Source organism: Parasteatoda tepidariorum, chromosome 6 (assembly GCF_982258835.1).
Source record: "Parasteatoda tepidariorum strain Cologne lab strain chromosome 6, Ptep-v5.0, whole genome shotgun sequence".
NCBI lineage: Eukaryota > Metazoa > Arthropoda > Arachnida > Araneae > Theridiidae > Parasteatoda > Parasteatoda tepidariorum.
The window spans coordinates 54,609,410-54,616,819 of NC_141760.1; positions in this window are offsets into that span (position 1 = coordinate 54,609,410).

The window sequence follows — 7,410 nt, forward strand, 5'->3', positions numbered from 1 at the left end:
ATCCTACCCAAGTAATTTTATTAAGCGTCCTGCCCTATACATTTATGACGTCGTAGTTTCAAAAATCTTACTAAATTTGACAGTATACTACTAGCGTTGCATTATGATATTGTTTAATTTAAAATAAAATGGGAATTCTATTCTTATCTTCAGAGGGTACTAGCGAAACATATTCTCTTGATTTAGTCACCTTTAGAAATTATTGTGTACAATTTATAAACTTTAATGATAACTAAGCCGAATGCAATGCATAACTGCATTTAAACATTCTAATATTTTTCCTTAATTAGGCTTAACAATATATTAACAAAATGTTTGCCCTTCTAGTTTACTCCGTGGAAGTAGTAACTTTGATTTCAATTTTAATTGTCAAGAAATGTCCGCGATATTGTCAAAGTTATCCGTGTATTTAATTTTAGTAATAATTTAATATCTGCCCGGGCAGCCATTAAATTGCAATACGTGTGAATTTAGGACATTTCAGAGAAGTAGACAGCAGAAATATTCAAATTATTTCCATCTCTGCCGTGTATTAAGATAGAATAATCTTCCCAATGCTCCATTACGTGCAAATTACCGCCTCAAGTACATTTTCAGCCATAACTTGAGTATCGTATAATACGCTATTGTTTAAAAAAACCAATAATTAATACGAAAAAGGCAATAATTATTGGGCCTTGGGGCGCAGTCGGTTTTTTGGTTTAACTAGTGGCTAAAGAAAAGCTCCAGCATGTTAATGTACTGGTTGTTGTGCTAACAAACGTATCGTTAACATTTGTGTGGCTTTTATTTTAAATTCTTATATTCTTATTTAAATTGATAACTAAGACAACTTGTGTTTTAGCTGCTGATAGCGTTTTTTAATTTTGAATTATTTTACCTAATTTCTGATTTTCAGCTTTGTTTAATTCAATTTTCCTACTTACTCTGAATAATTACTTCGTAACTAAGTTTTTACTTCTATAAAAATACAAAATTATTCTAAGTACATATATACTCAAAGTATAACTAACTATCCAACACTATTTGAATTATTACTTAAGAAAACCTAACAAAAAGAATAAATGCGTAAAGTACACCATTCAGAATGGCAGTATTCATTTCCTCAATCTAAACAAAGATCAGAAATGGTCTCATGCTTATTTAATTCATAACCATAAATAGTGACGTCAATTATGATTTAACTTCGTAAATTCAAATACATAAAATTAAAGAATAGTTGTATGATAGATACTCCTAGGGCTAATTTAGCATAAGCCTGGTCATAGGGAGCCCTTTCAACCTTGGAGAGGGTTTAGAGAGTGAGGGCGGAGGGGATGTGCAGTTCAGGGTTTAGGGGAAGCTGTCGAACAATAGGGGACCGTGGGTGAAATATGGAGGTGCGGGGGAATTTCGTCAACTGAGTATTGTCACTTCTTTTTCCCACCGGTGTCGATAAAGGGAGGGGGGAGGACAAATCGGGGGGTGGATTTAAGCCTGGAGAAGAAATTCCTATGCACAGGTGTGGCTGTCAGGAAAGATGAAGGTATGCACTTCAAAATTCTGTGCCCTGTTTCAACTGCGCTCTCTGGAACGATATCCATCTAATTCAAGCATTATGTTTTTTGTGTGCATTTTATTACTAAAGTAGAATTAAATTGTGCATTGCTGAATAGATTGTTTAATTTTATAAAAGAAATACTTGGGTTGGGGAGAATGATAAGATGTGATAATAGTAGCAAGTACATTAATTGAATCAAACGCTGATTTTGGAAAACAATAGAACATTAAGAATTTTAAATCATTTTGTTCTTAATTGAGAAATTTCTAACCAGGCCGTCTTGGATTTTAGGCTAAATTTTTAATTTTATTCTTAATATCTGTACTGAGCAAATTTTTGATTATATTGTATTATTAAACAGCAAAATACCTTGGGGGAAAAATGTAGAAAATAAAGGAGATGCTTTATTAGATTAAGAGTAAGAGCGCTTTTTTAATTTTAGAACTTCCATGAGTTTTTCCTCAAAGCTTTAAGGCAATAAAATGAGGCGTATTGTGGTTTTGGGATAATAATTTAAAACTACACGTTTACTAATTTTTAGAATTTTTTAAATTTAATTTTATTAAAATTTAAACTGGTGAAAACTGTTTTAGTTGATGCTAAAAGTTTAGTTGGATTTTAGGCTAAATTTTTAATTCCAAATTTAATGCAATTGAATAATTATACGAATTAAAAATTATATATTTATTAAAAATTCTAATTAATATATAAAGATTAATTGAAAGTGTACAGTAAGAAACCTTCACCACTTCATTCTATTTAATAAACTAGTTTAGACTCTTTAACAATTTAAAAATCGTTGTAAATTTCACTAATTACGCTTATTGTATTATGATGCAATAAGATATAAATAATACTTTTTCAACTGCCGGCCTGGTGGCCGAGCGGTTAGCGTGCCTGACTGCGAAGCCATAGGCTGCGGGTTCGAATCCCGCTCTGGGCATGGATGTTTCTCTCTCTCTCTTTGTGCTGTCGTCTGTTGCGTGTGTGTGTGAATGTGGCCCACCCTATAAACGGGTTTGTGGCGTGGGCAATGTTGCTCGCCTCCGTGACTTTGGTTCACAGGTGCCCACTGGGTAAAGCGAAATGAGCAAGAATTCTGGCATAGTATAGGCAAAGATTCAAATTCAGTGCCTGCCATTAGAAAAAAAAAACTTTTTCAACTAATTACATTTTAAAATTGAAATACTTGACCATTTTTGTGAATATTTTTGACACGTCAAAAGATCAGACACTACTACTGTTAATTGATAAAATATTGATAGCAATACTATTATACGTTATATAATTGAGTTTACAAATAAAAATGTGTAAAGTATTTTAAGTTCCGTTTAGTCAACTTCAAATTAAAATTATTTTATTATTATTATTATTCAATTCATCTATATTATTTTTTTAAATGTCTAGTTATGGTGGAAAAATTATTTAATTGTATTAAATTCGGGTTCAAAGATCGAAGTTCTCGATTTGATTCGAACATTCCATTTATACAATAGTTAATGAAGTGCTCTGTTTTCGCTACTCTTTTTTCTATTATTCGCCATAAACACTGAATACCATATGTTGTAGGTTTATTAATCAATTTAATTACACTAAAATATTTTTTAAACCAAGCTATCCATCTTTAAAAGTTTAAATCTGTTACACGATTGATTTTAGACTCAAGTAATAAATCCAATTAAATATGGAACGTAAATGTAGAAGCGACTTTTCTGAGTAAATAAACATGAAAGGAACAATGCTGCTTCAGATACGACTGATGCATTCAATCTAAGCAAAGAGGAAATAAAACCAATCTGTGCTATAAACGTAGTCTGACGCAAAACAAAAGTCAGTGAAAACACGCAGAAAAGGAAAAAATGTCTCTGGATTACTTCGAGGTAGTGGAACCCGTACTTATTTTATGATTCCCAAAAAAGAATTCTCATTGAGACAGCCGCGATGGCTCAGGGGATAGAAGGTTCGCCTTCCAATGAGGCAAACCGGGTTCAAATCCCAGTAGATACGAATTCCGCATCCGTCTTACAACAACCACAGTGCTGACGTGAAATATCCTCAGTGGCAGGCGGATCATGGGTAAGAGTCCCCTTGCCGTCAGGCTAACCGTGGGAGGTTCTCGTGGTCTTCCTCTCCATATAACGCAAATGCGGGTTAGCTCCATCAAAAAAAAAAAAAGATCGCCCCGAAGGCAAATTTCTCCCAATAATCGATCCAAGAGTTCCCTTGTCTTCCGGACTGCGTTCAAAATTACAAGGCTATGGAGTTGAACATTAGTAGTGTTAAACCCATAAAATTGGGTCGGCTGTTCAACGACGGTTATAAAATAAAATAAAATTCTCATTGAGAGATTTGCTTGTGCTCTATGTAACCTTACTACTAGCAAGTCAATCAGATGATGCACATTAATTATAATGTATTTAAACCTAATCTTATCGATGCGTTTTACAGAATAAAACGAAATATTTGCTTAGCTAATTATGCAAAACACGTTGTTTACCAGGATCAAAATTACACTTATAAAATTACAGTAGCAAGCACACTACTTTGCTGCTTTTACTTCCCTAGCTTTACAGCAATAGGCATCGACACTCTGTAACAATATTATTTTTTAAATTAGCTGATGAAACCTTTATATGATGCTAAGTACACGATACTATAGCAACTTGAATGGAAACGCAATTTAATGTAACACCTTATAAAGAGTGCAGAAAATCAGCATGGTGTTATGGATCAAGGTACCAACATTGCGGTTCAGCGTAGAACTTATTTTTTTGATGATAATCAAAGAGGTTCTGTGATTAAATCGTTGTTATAGCATATAAGACAACTTACATTGCCCTCCAAAAGTAAAGGTATAACCAGCTTTCTGGGTCTAATTTGAAAATGAATAAACATGAGAAAAATAAATTTCGTGGAAATGTGCACTAAACAGTTATTTATTGAATTCAACGTAGAAATTTTCTAAAATTCTAACAAAAACATGATTTACAAAAAAATAATAAAAAAATAAAAAAAAAGGTCACTAGCCAGTAAAAGTTTCTTCTTAGAAAGAATAATGTATAGCAATTTTATGTAAGAAACAATCGTGCAAATATAACAAATATGATTTCTAGAAGAGAATATACTCATACGTAACTGTAATTCATTGATGGTATCTGATTTCCATACAGCCAAGTAAATTATCGTACACCGAAATGGGGTGAAAAATCTAGACACTCAAAGCAGACACTTGTCTGCAAAGGTAGTCCCGAACATTCCTTATCACAAATTCAGGTTAGGAGACCTTGCTGGCCGCAATATACCCATATAATATTTTCTTCGTATTTCATAAAATTTTAGACATGATGAGGATTTTGCTAACTGAACTTTGTTTTATAAAAATGAAATCAGAGCGAACTGAAGAATCTTCAAAAAAGCGAAGTTCCATGAACACATTTCTATACTTATACCAGAGAGCAGTGATTTTTCCCCGGCTACTATCGTACGCGAAGCCTTCCCAGACCATTAAAATCTCGCTGCTATAAAGTTCGGAGTAGAGAGTAAGTAAAGAACTACTAGAGCTCTCAGAATAAAGCAACGACCAAAGACACATCTCTTGTGTCGGAGAAATCGGCCATCGTAGACGCGAAAGTTTGAAAGTCTGGAATGGCATCATGTTAGATGGCCGCCAAACCTTCATGTCTTTGAAAGAAACGCTGTTACTGGTATGAGTATTGAAAAATATGTTCATGGAGCTTCGTCTTTTTTTTTTTTTTTAAGTTCCTTCATTTGGTTTCTGGTTTCATTTCAATAAAAAACTGCGAGCGTCAACCGAATCTTCATCAAATCTAGGATTTTATCAATGTAAATATTTTATATGGATAGGTTGCAGCCAGCCAGGTCTCCAAATCTGAATCCGATAACGCATAAGTAATAACTAGAGCCCGGATTTTGATGATCTAAAAAATCTCAACTCTTGCCCTTAAAAAGTGCAAAAAATGCCCTTAAAAATCCAAAAATTGCGCAAAAAATAACTTAAATAAAGTAAAAATATTGAATTAAAATTTTTTTTTGCTCTTTAAAATTATTATGAGTCATTTAAAAAATATAAAGCAATGCAATACTTGTTCTAAGTTCATTAAAGTTTGAAAAATTTGTTTTATATCCAAAAATAACAAAAAAAGGAAAATATATTGACACCAAAATATTTTTATTTTGTATAGAAACTTTAATAGATATAACAACTTCCATCTCATAATATTACTAAATATCAGAATTACATTGGATTATTAAATGTTTTTTGATAATTTGAATTGTAAACGAGCGTCTCTTGTCTGAAAGTAAATTTTCATTCCTGCAGAAGCTTCTTTCAACGTCTACTGATGTTATAGGTGTGTACTTGAAAAAGACGGTCTCACTTACTGACAATTCTTCTTCAATTTGAAAAGATTTTGCTTCACCTGTTAATATCCTATAGATTTTCTTCATTGTTTGGAAGCCAGTGTAATAATGAAAATTGATAAAAAAAATAATAAAAATTGGAAAAATTAACAAAAAACTTAAAAAAATGCATTAAAATGCAAAATACGCCCAAAAATTTAAAGAAAAATGCCCTATAAATCTAAAAAAATGCTCTAAAAGGCAAAAAATGTCCAAAAATGCAAAAAATGCAAAAAAATGCAAATGTCATCAAAATCCGGGCCTTACTTATAAGCGAAGATTGCTCAGATTCTTATTTTATGACTATAATGAAGTGCGCCTCCCATTATGCTATTCGCTTGTAAGCTCTTAAGTTCATCACTGAATTCTCTGTGTGAACCTGTGACCTTTTCACAATTTAAGGACTTACGAGAATTCGATTGGTCACTGTTTGCTTCAAAGCAGATATTGATTCGATCAAGAAAATTTACTCTATAGGATTAACCAGTAACACATAAAAATAATTTATGGAAAAAATCATTGATTAAATTATTATTTCCTTCATTATTCGGTGAATATTGAAGCCTTCTGAATGTTTTAATTTAACTGGAAGTATTGAGGCGCATTTTTTTAAATGAAGATTGCAATTAAAGATTAGAATGTATAGTTGCTCTAGATTAATTAAAATTTTTCCTGATGTTCCATTTACATTAGAAAAATAGTTTTAAGTAATAGTGTAAATATATGATCTGTTTGAGTGTAAATTTGAGATAATGGCCTGAAATACAATATTGTATGAAGCAAGATACAATTGCTACTCCAACTTGTTGCAATTCACGCTTCAAATTTAAACTTTCTGAAAAATTGCTCTATTTTTCTTAATAATAAATTAGCACAATAAATTAATTCAAAATAAAAAATTATTGCAAAATAATGCAATTCAAAATAATAAATTAACATTTTTAAAAAAAAATTTCTAATTAGCTCTGAAACGTGGAGTTTTTCACAATGTTGTTTTAGATTTGTCAAAACTAATGCTTTTTTTATTGATCATTAATTATCTTGGCTGTATGCATTTTTAAAAAAAGACTTAAAATCTAATGAATAATGAAATGTCTTTCTATCTGGCAAATAGGGCTGTCTATGGGATGAGAAGATTTGTTAAATCTAGGTTTCTTTCTAGAAAAACAAATTTCTTAATCTACAAAACTCTTGTCCAGCCAGTCTTAACATACGCTTCTGAAGCTTGGACAATGACAAAACTGGAGGAAAATTGTATCGCAGTATTTAAAAGAAAAGTTTTGCGGAGTATTGGTGGTGTGAATGAAAACAATAACTGGAGAAGGAGATTTAACTTTGAACTGTACAAGATTTATAAACAACTTGATATTATTAAATACATAAAAATAAATAGAATGAATTGGATGGCCCACGTGATTCGAATGAGTGATGGCAATGCAATAAAAAAGATA